Source organism: Dermochelys coriacea, chromosome 9, assembly GCF_009764565.3.
Source record: "Dermochelys coriacea isolate rDerCor1 chromosome 9, rDerCor1.pri.v4, whole genome shotgun sequence".
NCBI classification, from domain to species: domain Eukaryota; kingdom Metazoa; phylum Chordata; order Testudines; family Dermochelyidae; genus Dermochelys; species Dermochelys coriacea.
The window spans coordinates 69,229,658-69,243,981 of NC_050076.1; positions in this window are offsets into that span (position 1 = coordinate 69,229,658).

Here is a 14,324-nt window from a genome sequence, read left to right on the forward strand (position 1 = left end):
CTTGTTCATTCACCAGCATGTCCTGATCAGTTTATCTTCCCCTGCTTTGAACTTGTCACTGTTCCTGTGAATGACTGTCAGTTTAAAACTGAATTGTTTTCTACTTGTGACACTTGAAAAGAAAATTGAATTGTACAGTACTCTTACGACAAATACGATTCTTGGCTCTTCAAATAATGAGAAAAGACTAAATAAAATGTACAAGGATTGGAACAAGCTGTATTACAGTGACATGCAAGCCTATCTTTGGGAGCTCTGTGGTGATGGTTTTCCCTGGCCTAGCTACAGTTCTGGAACTTGTTAGCCATCCCACTATGGTTGTAATGTAGCTACTCAGGAGCAGCAGAAGCAGATCCCCTTCCCGTTACATATGTCTTTTTCCATGGATGTTGGTGTCCTCAGCAAGGCAAGATTAGCTGAGCATTGAGAAGGCAGGCAGATAAGTAGAGGATAAAGTTTGTTTACAGCCTGTCCAGTGGTATAAGCCAGAACCACCAGAAACACTCATTTTATTTGCTGCTTTCTATCCCGGTGTAAATTAGAAACTGGCACAATTTCATGCAGCTCCCCTCAGATTCCTGGCCTTTGTTTTCTATAGATTAAAAGAGAAAGATGAACCATTCCCAGGAGGGTTCAGACACCAGCAATGCTTCAGTTAGTTCCTTTCCTTTCCCTGTATTACAGGAGCAGTGCTGAGAGTATGGGTTGGGAAGCAACGTGAATCTATTTAGCTCATGAAAGGGTTGACATTATCCATCTATAAATACCTGCCTGGAGAACAGAAATTTGATGATGGGGGCTAGTCAATCCCATAGACAAATGTATAGCAAGACAGTCAAATCCAGACTTGAAATAAAGTGTACATTTTTAAGAGGAAGGAGTAATTAAACGTTGGAACTCCATTCCTTCACATGTTTAAATCAAGAATATATGATTTCTAAAAGGTGTTCTAGTTAATCAGGAATTAACTGAAGGAAGTCCTTTGGCCTGGCTTGTGTCGAAAATCAACCCAGGATCCCAAAGATCCATTCTGGCATTATACTAAGTCTGATTAACATCAAGTTTTTACTTAAACATATGCATAACTTAAATGTGTGAGGTCCCACATCTTGAACCCAGACCTGGGAGTCCCCAGCCAGTTGCTACATCTTGGCCTCTACCCAATGTCTGTGGAAACCTGGTGGGCCGAGAAGCTAGTGGGACTATAGCTTCAGCCAAGGCACCGCTAACAGGAGCCCTGACTGGAGGGTTGCCCAGCTTCCCCCATTGTTCCAACTAGCCAACTTAAGCCAGAAGCAGGCACAGGAAGTTTGTCTGACCAACAAGGTGATTTCCTGTTGTGGCTGCATTGGACCCTGCTTGTGCCTGACTCCTGCACCTAGTCCTGTTCCTAATTCTTGCTCTGCTCTTGGCTCCTGACTCACCCCTGTCTTCTCTCCTGTTCCCACCATGTTCCTTCTCTGTGCTTGATCCTTACCTCTCCTTCTGTTCCTGCCTGGACACCTTGTCTCCAATCCTCTGTTACTAGTCCTGGCTCTGACTTCTGAGCCTGACTTTGGCTTGACCCTTGGGTCTGGCATTTGGAATCTGACATCAGCTCTTACTCTCAGCTTTGATTCCTAGTTGTGACTCTGGTTTGAGCCCAGGCTCTGGTAATTGGAAGTTGATTCTGGTGCTAACCTTTGGCTTTATTCTCCAGTTTGGATGCCTGCTCTGCCCACTAGACTTGACTCCTGCGCTGACTACTAGACCAGACTGCTTACATCCCAGTCCAAAATATGGAGTATTCATTAGACTTAGGTTCAGTTTCCCCTCTTATAATACAGAAGTGAAGAAAACTTTTCTCACCAGTATACATTCCTACCGTCACCAAATACTAGCACACACTAGAGTGTATTAACAATAAAACCTCCAATAATATAAATTGTGTTGGTTTTCCCCTTCACCATGCATATCTTCAGGAATTGCATCTCCACCCCATGATATAATAGGCATTTCTACTCTAACACATTATACATCTGGTCTGAGACTTAGTGAAAAAAGCACCGAGAGACTATATAACTAGCATGCTATGGAAAAGCAGGATGGATGGGGTATTTATTTCCCAGACTTGCGCTATACAGCGTTTCCTTGAATACAAGGGTAGCTGTGTTAATCTGTATCCACAAAAACAACGAGGAGTCTGGTGGCACCTTTAAAGACTAACAGACTCCTCATTCTCTTTGAATAAAGGCTTTTCTTAAAGTACAGTCCCTCTATATTATTGATGTGGGTATTGTTTCCTGAGCTTTAATTTGACTACCAAATTCAGAAGCACTCTATTTATTATGCCACAACTTCTAATAACATTTCTATGATTTTTTTTTTGCAAACAGAAGATGCATTGCATTACTTGTTACAAGTGTAATGTTTCAACTGCATATGTAAATAGTGCTTAAAAATAAGCCCAACCCTGCCTTTACAAAATATTTTTTTCTATGAGGTCTAACTAGCCATTTGTGTTAATTATTTTGATACTTTCCCAACTATAATTAATTTTTACTTTTTTCAGATAATAGAAATAACTAGTTTCCTTTAGAACATATAGAAATAATTGCAAGATAGTGGTCTTATAAAATTTACATAATCAGAAGAGAAGGTATATCATATGAAATGTTAGGTATCATTAAGAGAAATGATGTATGTTTAGACTATGCCACTGGAAGAAACTCATCTTTTATAAATCATCAGAAATTGATGCTCTTATTGCAAGCTCTCCAAGTTTAAATTGGCAATAACAGATTCCACTAACGTGTAGTATGCAAAGTACAGTATTTCTGCCTAGATACCAGAGGAAAGCAAACTTTTTGAAATGACAGATTGTATTGAATTTTAGATCTCCTTTTGTGTCATAGCCCCCGTTGGAAAATTGGATACAGCTGTTTGTGCATCAGGAAAAGAAGCAGTCTGTGATTATATTTACATTGTGTATGGTGTGGACTCAAGCCAGCAAATTCAAGGGGGCATTGCAATCTTATGAAACTATAGTGACAGCAAGTGAATTTTGGTCATTTTTTTTTAATCGCCTTCTAAAATTATCAGAATAAGTAATACCTAGTTCTTGCATAGCACTTTACTTTTTCACAGCAATGCACCAGCATCCTCAAACAATTCTACATACTATAGGTGAGTAGTATTCTTTCTGTTTTATAGATGGGGAATGTTTTTAACTTGTACATGGACCCAATCCTATAAAGACTTATGTATGTGATAAATTCAATGTAATCAAGTTAAACACATTCATCACATAAGTAAAAGAAGAGGAGTACTTGTGGCACCTTAGAGACTAACAATTTATTTGAGCAAAGCTGTTGTGAGCTACAGCTCACTTCATCGGATGCATTCAGTAGAAAATACAGTGGGGAGATTTATATACACAGAGAAATGAAACAATGGGTGTTACCATACACACTGTAATGAGAGTGATCAGGTAAGATGAGCTATTACCAGCAGGAGAGCGGGGTGGTGGGGGGGGGAACCTTTTGAAGTGATAATCAAGGTGGGCCATTTCCAGCAGATGACAAGAACGTCTGAGGCACAGTGGGGGTAGGAGAGGAAATCATTTTACTTTGTGTAAGGACCCATCCACGTCCCAGTCTCTAATCAAACCTAAGTTAATTGTATCCAGTTTGCAAATTAATTCAAATTCAGCAGTCTCTCCTTGGAATCTGTTTTGAAGTTTTTTTTGTTGAAGGATAGCCACCCTCAGGTCTGTAATCGAGTGACCGGAGAGATTGAAGTGTTCTCTGACTGGTTTTTGAATGTTATAATTCCTGACGTCTGATTTGTGTCATTTATTCTTTTACGTAGAGGACTGTCCAGTTTGACCAATGTACATGGCAGAGGGGCATTGCTGGCACATGATGGCATATATCACATTGGTAGATGCGCAGGTGAACGAGCCCCTAATAGCCACATCAGGTGGCTGATGTGATTAGGCCCTATGATGGTGTCCCCTGAATAGATATGTGGACACAATTGGCAACGGACTTTGTTGCAAGGATAGGTTCCTGGGTTAGTGGTTCTGTTGTGTGGTTGCTGGTGAGTATTTGCTTCAAGTTGGGGGGGCTGTCTGTAAGCAAGGACTGGCCTGTCTCCCAAGATCTGTGAGAGTGATGGGTCATCCTTCAGGATAGGTTCTAGATCCTTGATGATGCGTTGGAGAGGTTTTAGTTGGGGGCTGAAGGTAATGGCTAGTGATGGCTACACTGATGACATCTTCATCATCTGGACCCATGGAAAAGAAGCCCTTGAGGAATTCCGCCAGGATTTCAACAATTTCCATCCCACCATCAACCTCAGCCTGGACCAGTCCACACAAGAGATCCACTTCCTGAACGCTATGGTGCTAATAAGCGATGGTCACATAAACACTACCAGAAATCTACTGATCGCTATTCCTACCTCCATGCCTCCAGCTTTCATCCAGACCACACCACACGATCCATTGTCTACAGCCAAGCTCTACGATATAACCGCATTTGCTCCAACCCCTCAGACAGAGACAAACATCTACAAGATCTCTATCAAGCATTCTTACAACAATACCCACCTGCTGAAGTGAAGAAACAGATTGACAGAGCCAGAAAAGTACCCAGAAGTCACCTACTACAGGACAGACCCAACAAAGAAAATAACAGAACGCCACTAGCCATCACCTTCAGCCCCCAATTAAAACCTCTCCAACGCATCATCAAGGATCTACAACCTATCCTGAAAAACGAGTTTGTGACTTAGTGTAAATCCTTTGTGCACCTCTACAACTGATTCTTGATTTGACATATTTCATTTTAAAAATGGGTGCTAAGGCTGCACACCTGTGATTTAAAATACATAGTCAGTATCAGTTAGGCAAAGCACTTCGGAATGCAGGATATCTTGGTGGGTTAAAAGTGCCAGAATGAAATATTATATTGAAAACGCCTCAATATTGTGACATTTTTATATATTTTTAAAAGTTCTTCCATAATTGATCCTACGGGCTGTGGCCAATATCATCCCAAGCCAGAGAGCCAATGGAAATGCTGATCCAAGTTCTTGGGCTCTCCAGGACTCCTTCATCTGCCTCTGAGCCCTTCCCATCCACAGCAATAGTTCATTGCCAGCTCACTTTCTAATAGGATGTAACCATTCTTGCCCCTTGTGACAGAAAGTCTTTAAAGCTGTGGATGGGTAACTAGTCCTGGCATGACTATAATTACTCACCACTGAAATCTGCAACATGCTTGTGGGCCTTTCCCCATAGGATCATGCTGTACAGTGGGACTGTTCCAAGGTTCTTGTCCTACCATGCCTCATTATGTGTCCCTGGATTTTCCATAATCCCAATGTGGTGTTTGAGGCTGCATGCACTGCAGCTGCTATCAGAACTCTATAAGATCACCATCTCCTTTGTCCCAGTATTTGCACTGGTTTGGTGTTAGACGAATGTAGTTAGTTTACAGTGATAGATTTAAGACCAGAGCTGGAAAAAAATTTTGACAAATCATTTTTTTTCCAATGGAAAATGCTGGTTGTTTGCAGCTGGAACTTTTCAGGCATATATTGGTTTAATTAGACTTCTGTTGGGGAGGTTTCTAATGGCAGGATGGAATTTCTGGTCAAAATGAGAGAGAATTCCTCACCCCTTAATCCAAAATAGCCAATGGCCCAATGGTTAGGGCATCCACCTAAGATGTGGCACCCACCTAGTTAGACAAAGCAGGGACTTGAACCTGCTCTCCCACATCCCAGGTGACTACCCTAACCAACTGAATATTTTAGACAATTGTAGTTAGTTTACAGTGATAGATTAAGACCAGAGCTGGAAATATTTAGGGTGTGTGTGACTCTCTCTCTACTGGTTTTAATGAATATTTGTGAAAGGTCTCAGTTTTGTCCCCACAGGGAATGAAACCAAATGTTGAAAACTGAACATTTTTTCTTGAAACAGAATTTTGTTTTCTGACCAGTCTTACCTTTGACAAATGATACAGTACTCTCCATCAGGTGTTGAAGGTTAATACACTAGCATGTCATGTGACAGAAACTATTTGTGCCCCAACTATGATAATCTTAAGGGAGGCTGTTTGGAAGGACAAGTAGCATTTCAAGAATTTGCAAATATATTTTAGGCCTATATAATTCATTATATTAGATACATAGATGACATTATAGTTATGGAAGGCTAGCAAAAAGCAAAATGATTTTTTTTTTAAGTCTGTTTACTGACTTAAGTTTGAGTTTCACTTTATGGAAAAGTCAAGTTAATATTGAATATTTAGATTTATTGATAGCTAACAGTCATAACAAATTTTGAAATTAATATACTGCATGAAGAAACCCAACAGGCAGAAATATCAATTTACATAGTTATAATTTTCATCCAAAATATATTATAAATAATATCCCTCAAAGACAGCTTGTGAGATTAATCTAGAATGGTTCTACAACAGAAGAACTTGAACAGTCTAATTTGTCATCTAGTGGAATTGCAGAAAGAGGTAGTATGCATTGTATATGAAAATCAGTTACCCAAATATAGACATCATACAAAGCATGCACTCTTTCCAGTAAGAATTTCTTTTATGGAATTTTTGGAGCTTTTGTGCTTTTTGGATGTTTTTCTACATTTTCAAATATATTGCTTTCAATTACAACACAGAATACAAAGTGTAAAGTGCTCACTTTATAATATTTTAAATTACAAATATTTGCACTATAAAAAACAAATTATAATTTTCTGTCCACCTCATACAAATACTATAGTGCAATCTCTTTATTATGAAAGTGCAACTTACAGATGTAGTTTTTTGTTATATAAATACACTCAACAACAAAACAATGTAAAATTTCAGAGCCTACAACTCCACTTAGTCCTACTTCTTGTTCAGCCAATCGCTAAGGCAAAGAAGTTTGTTTACATTTACAGGAGATAATACTGCGCACTTCTTATTTACATCACCTGAAAGTGAGAACAGGCATTCGCATGGAACTTTTGTAGCAGGCATTGCACAGTATTTATGTGCCAGGTATGCTAAACATTCGTATGCCCCTTCATGCTTCAGCCACCATTCCACAAGACATGCTTTCATGCTGATGACACTCATTTAAAAAAATGCATTAATTAAATTTGTGATTGAACTCCTTGAGGGAGACTTGAATGGAGACTGCTCTGTTTTACCCGCAGTCTGCCATACATTTCATGTTATAACAGTCTTGGATGATGACCTAGCACATGCTGTTGATTTTAAGAACACTTTCACTGCAGATTTGACAAAACACAAAGAAGGTACCCATGTGAGATAGCTACAGCACTTGACCCAAGGTTTAAGACAGTGTAGTGCCTTCCAAAATCTCAGAAGGATGAGGTGTGGAGCATGCTTTCAGAATTCTTAAAAGAGCAACACTACAGTGCAGAAACTACAGAACCCAAACCACCAAAAAAGAAAATCAGCCTTCTGCTGGTGGCATCTGACTCAGATGATGAAAATGAACATGTCAGATTTGGGTTGTTATCAAACAGATCCCATCATCTGCATGGACGTATGTCCTCTGGAATGGTGGCTGAAGCATGAAGGGACATATGAATCTTCAGCGCATCTAGCATGTAAATATTTTGCTATGCCAGCTATAAAGTGCCATGCAAACACCTGTTCTCAATTTCAGGTGTCACTGTAAACAAGGAGCAGGCAGCATTATCTCCTGCAAATGTAAACAAACTTGTCTGTCTGAGTGATTGGCTGAACAAGAAGTAGGACTGAGTGGACTTGCAGGCTCTGAAGTTTTACATGGTTTTATTTTTCAATGCAGTTATTTTTTGTATATAATTCTACATTTGTAAGTTCAACTTTCATGATAAAGAGATTGCACTACTGTACTTGTATTAGGTGAATTAAAAATACTATTTCTTTTGTTTATCTTTTTACAATGCAAATATTTGTAATAAAAATATGAAGTGAGCAATGTATAATTTGTATTCTGTGTTTGTAATTGAAATCAATATATTTGAAAATGTAGACAACTATCCAAAATATTTATAATAAATTTAAATTGGTATTCTATTTTAACAGTGAGATTAAACTGCAATTAATTGTGACTATTTTTTAAAACTTGTGATTAATTGTGATTTGTGTTTTTTTTGTTTTGTTTTTAATAGTTTAACAGCCAGGAGCTCAGGGGCTGGGCAGGATGGTCCTGAGGACTGGATGTGGCCCACGGGCCGTAGTTTGCCCACCTCTGATGTAGACTCAACAGAATTTTTAGTTATTTATATGAAAGAATAGAGGGAGATATACAATATTTGAAATGAGATCTCTTATGGTCTTTGGTCTTAGTTCTGTTAATCCTGGAATAGTAAAGTATCCTTTCCACACTGTGGTGTTGGTAGCACTTCTGGATTCCACAGCTTCTAAAGATAGCTCTTCTAAACAAAATTCTTGTATGTTCTGTAGGACATTGATCAACTGAGTGCTAAGATTTCAGGTTTCAGAGTAGCAGCCGTGTTAGTCTGTATCCCCCAAAAGAAAAGAAGTACTTGTGGCACCTTAGAGACTAACAAATTTATTTGAACATAAGCTTTTGTGAGCTACAGCTCACTTCATCGGATGCATTCAGTGGGAAATACAGTGGGAGATTTATATACACAGAGAACATGAAACAATGGGTGTTACCATACACACTGTAACCAGAGTGATCAGGTAAGGTGAGCTATTACCTGAGGAATAGTGGGGGGAGGAGGGATGTATGGAATATTTTGGGTACTCTTCTGGCTCTGTCAATCTGTTTCTTCACTTCAGCAGGTGGGTATTGTAGTTGTAAGAAAGTTTGATAGAGATCTTGTAGGTGTTCTCCCCCTCCCCCCCCACTGTTCCTCAGACACTCTTGTCAACTGCTGGAATTGGCCCACCTTGATTATCACTACAAAAGGTCCCCCCCCTCACCCCACTATCCTGCTGGTAATAGCTCACCTTACCTGATCACTCTGGTTACAGTGTGTATGGTAACACCCCATTGTTTCATGTTCTCTGTGTATTTAAATCTCCCCACTGTATTTCCCACTGAATGCATCCGATGAAGTGAGCTGTAGCTCACGAAAGCTTATGCTCAAATAAATTTGTTAGTCTCTAAGGTGCCACAAGTAGTCCTTTTCTTTTTGCGAATACAGACTAACAGGGCTGCTACTCTGAAACCTGTCCTAAGATTTCAGGTTTCCCAATTTCTCTGTCGCTTCAGTCAGTATCCAATAGAGGGCATTGATGTATAACAAATTTCTGCAGTCCTTTTATTGGAGGTTTCTTATATTTGATTCATTTTAAGGAGTATTAGGCCAGACTGTCAGTTCAATTCCCTTCCCTCCTCTCCCCACATGCCTTTTAATCAATTTTTATAATAATTCAAAGTTATAGCCTTGTTAGGTGCTTATATCTTTCAGTATTCTTTTTTGCCTTCTTGTGTCATCTGACTCGCACCACTTTTATAGTGCAAAAATCATTTTGAAAGAAAATGAACAAAATTCCTTTATAGTCTTCTAAATCTAGTGGACATAGTCTTTACATTCTTTGATTAGATACAAGTATTTCACAATCTTTAGGGCTTACAACAGAACAAGAGACATTATCCACATATGAAGAGACAGTTTATCTGATTCGTATTGACAAATGTGTAGCTTCTGATCTGGGAGGAACCACTTCTGAAGGAACTAAAGACATTATCTATGGTACATTTGTTTAATAAAGCAATAATTGTACAGTTTAAAATGTAGGGTGAAAGCATGTAAACTGGATCTCTTGAGGTTCCTGTTTAGTTAGGTTAGAATGGAGAGAGGGGTTTTATCCATATGTAAAATATGACAGGCGATTAACAATAATTTTACTTATCCACCTTTCTTTTCTATTTTTGGGGAGTGGAACTGCTAACCTTAGCTGACTTGTGGGCCCTTAGACAAAGTGTCATTGCACAGTGAATCATTTTCATATTGTCTGTATATCCTGGGCTGAGTTAAGTACTAGGTTGGTCCTATTTTGGGGTAAACCGAGGATAGCTTTTCTGATTCAAGGGACAGAAAGAATTAATTGGTATTAACCAGTCCAGGGATATCGCCTATATCTCTCAAAGTAAGAATTAATTATATTAGTTGTGCTCATGAAGCACAATTAATAAGGTAGTATATAGGGCTTTTCATTTAAATTTCTTAAATAACTTTATTAGCACTAATTAAATATTACCATGTCCCTATAAGGTAAGTATTAGTACACCCATTTTACAAATGGCTGATTTAAGGCCACTCACTTAATCAGTGTCAGACTTAGTGAAAGAACCAAGGAATCTTGCCTCAAATTTCCTTGTAACATGTAGTCTGAACTCTCTATGGTTAATATTGGAGAAGAATAACACTACATTGTTTCCATAAAAGTTGGTATCTTCTTCACTGTAGAATGTCTGTAACATTATATAAGACTGGATTTATATTTATCAGACTTAACTTTTTTGTTTATCAGTGTAAGTTCAACAAGAATACCATAAGATGGCAATATTGCCCTTTAGGAAACAATATCACAGTGAAGTTTGTGAAAGAGAAACAAACTTTTGGTGGCTCACGATACTTTTGAATTTAATCTTAAAGTGTTGTATTGCCTTACTAAAATTATGCCCCCTTTGTAGCTCTTTAGTTTAATTTCAAAGTAGTCAATTAGTAATATATTTAGTAGCAAAGTAAATATATTTTTTTCTGTTATGTTGGTGGATTTTGAATCACAACATACTACAGGTTTCAGAGTAGTAGCCGTGTTAGTCTGTATTCGCAAAAAGAAAAACAGTACTTGTGGCACCTTAGAGACTAAGAAATTTATTTGAGTTGGATGCATCTGACGAAGTGAGCTGTCGCTCATGAAAGCTTATGCTCAAATAAATGTGTTAGTCTCTAAGGTGCCACAAGTACTCCTTTTTCTTTTTACAACATACTACATTATGTATGTCTTTTGTGGAAAACAATTTCTTGGATTATTCACACTACTACCTGCACCCAACAATTTCCTGATGATCATGTAGTAACAGTCCTATATTCTATTCTAAAAATAGCATATTGTGAGAGTTTGTGGACTGGCACTTCAGTGCATCAGCCACCCCCTTTGGTGAGACAGGGCTTTGCACAAAATCTGCGCAGAATGGCAGGGTGGCCAGTCCACAGTCCTTGGCTGAATCTCTGTTGTCCTATTCTGTCTGTCCTGCTGGGGTTTACGGACTCCCCCTTATGTTTGGTGTGGGTTATCTGATCCTTTTCCTCAAGGGGCTGGGAACCCCCTAAGTTCTTAATTCTCTTCTAAGGGATAGGTAGGGGAACCCAGACCCACCCCATGGCACTGGGTTACTGCTCAGGTCCCTTAACTCAGGCATACAGAATCAGGTCTCAACAATTGTCCTGCTGTGTCCTGAACTCCTTCCTATCTTCTTTGGTTCCATAGGTTTCTGCAGCCTGTAGTTCTGGTCATCCCTTCTCTGGATCATTGTCACTTTGGGGTGGCTTTTTACCACCTTGCCATAAGAACCTTCTTTCTCTAGCCTTTTTCTTTCTCTGGCAGCCAACCCATTCTGCTGTTTCTCAGCTATTTGATTCTCAGCTGCTGTGAGACTGCCAATCAGTGCTGGATGGCAGTTCCTGCATTAACTCTTGGTTGCCAGGCCTGCGTGGGGTCTATAGAACTCATGCCAGAGATAAAGAATAAGAAGTGGCAGTTAAATCATGGAAAAACTACAACAAAGTGAAGATGATTAGAGAGCAGTGAACTCCTTTGTAAAGTTATTTGGGCCACATTTTCACAATTGGCAGTGACTTGGGATATCTCAGTACCCATGTGTGCAACTTCAAGCAATTTACGCCTAACTTGCAGAAGTGTTGGGCACCCAAAACTCTGTTTAAAGTCAGTGTTGAGCTGTGGGTGCTCAGCACCCAGGAAGTGAGATACAAGGTATGACAAGTTGAGCTGCCCCATACCAGAGGCTACTCTTAAAAATGTTGGCCAAAATCAATCCTGAAGTCAAAAAAGGTGACAGAATGGTAGTTTGATAGGAAATTTAAGTCCTCACTTCACTCATGAAACACATGCAGCAATATTGATAACTGGTTCTTTAATGTCTCTATCCTGACATGGAGGGGCAGTGATTCTAAATGGATGACAGTGTTGAAAAGCATTCATATTACCAATCTGCAGTTCCTAATGTAGAGACTTACCAACAGTTTTAAAGTAATAAAATGTAAATCAAGATTTATTTTGCAGAACTCAGGTAAAAACAAATCAACTATTTTTAAGAGGTGGATACAGTTTCTCATAGGTGTTTGCTGTCACTGAATTATATGGGTTTCTTAGCTTGCATTTATAGACATTGTGACAGGGTCGGGCCAGATGGCTACAGGAGAGTAATAGAAGGCAGATATATTCGCCCCAGGTTAAGTCGGTCCCTTTTCCCTGGGTAAGGTAACAGGGGCAGTTCCAGAACAATCAAGAACTTGCTGGAACCAATTAAAGCAGACAGGCTAATTAAGACACCTGGAGCCAATTAAGAAGCTGCTAGAATCAATTAAGGTAGGCTAATCAGGGACCTGGTTTAAAAAGGACCTCACTTCAGTCAGTGAGGGGTGTGCAAGGAGCTGAGAGTGAGAGGGGGTACTGCTGGAGGACTGAAGAGTACAAACGCTATCTGGCATCAGGAGGAATGTCCTGTGGTGAGCATACCGAAGGTGTTGGGAGGAGGCCATGGGGAAGTAGCCCAGGGACTTGTAGCTGTCACACAGGTGTTACACAAAACACTTTAGACAGCTGTGATCCACAGGGTCCTGGGCTGGAACCCTGAGTAGCGGGTGGGTCCGGGTTCCCCTCATCCCCCCAACTCCCTATTGGATACAGGAGGAGTTGACCTGGACTGTGGGTCCCACCAGAGGTGGACCAGTAGAGACTGTGGGGACTGTTCTCCTTCCTTTTCCCCATGCTGGCCAGTGATGAGGTTAGCTGAGTGAACGGCAGGTTTGAGCCACTAGCAAAAGTGGCCAAACTGAGGGCTGCCGTGAAGCTCTGAGGCAAGCAAATCCGTCAATAAGCACAGGATCCACCAAGGCAGAGGAGGAACTTTGTCACAATACTTCTTAAATGTAGTAAAGAAGTGAGGGGCCCTCACTCACAAGATGCATGATATTGGAGGAATATATAGGATGAATTGTACCATTTGGAATTTTTCTGTGAAGTCAAATGGAGGTTTACTAGTTAAATTATTTTCCCCCCTCTAAAGTTTGCATAATGCTGCAATTGTGAAGCACTATACACCTACATTGTACTGCTGTAAAGAACTACACAAGATGCAGGGCAAATATGAATCAGATCTTGTGTTCACCGGGAGTCCAAAAAGGAAATGTATGAATTTTTTCACCTGCTTTGTTGTTGTAGTTAATTTACAAACCATGTTACCCTAGAAGTACTGCATTTAAGATGCCAATGTGCAACAAAAAGGGCCATGTTAATTTCAGACACATTAAAAATGGGGAAAGATAAATATTAAATGGGAAGAAGATCTTAATTTCAAGTTCAGAGTAGAGTATTGCAAAGTAAACACTAAAGCTGAGATCCTCAAAGGTATACTTGGGAGTTAGGCACCTAACTACTATTTGAGGATCTGGGCCTACATCCAAATTAGACATATTAAAAATGAAATAGTTGATACTGTCCTCTAATCATTGTTTTAATATTAGGTCTACTTTATCTACCAGTACCATAATTTAATAAACTGTTATTTAGAAGGTATATTTCAACTGAAAGCAAGTGGCCATGGAGGTTTCAGATTTTGTTTCAACAAGATCTAGCTTTAAAATAGCTTAATATATTTTTACTGAAAATAGACATACATCTGGCAGCAGTAATCTCTAGTATTTTAAAGTTTTCAATTAATATGCCATTTTTAGAGGTGTACATTAGAAAATTTGCTCTTAGGTGACTGCAGTTTCTAATTGTTCTCTTTAAATTCTTAAAGGGTGCTGGAAGTTGCCTAAAATAGCTGAGATTTATAGCTGTTTGTTGGGGCTATCCTTTATTAGTAATCTAAATAAATGGCATTTAGTGCTTTTATTCTCATTTTGCTTGAATCATTGATTTAGAGGGCAGAGACTGATAGGTTGTTGCATTCCTATTTTCCCAAGTTGGTGTCTGAGTCTGTTAACTCAAGTGTTTATCCATAAATTTTATTTGGGTTGTATTTTTTCATATCCATATCAGTTCTCTCATACTTATCAATGAGATTTATTTATACTCAGTTTCTCATTT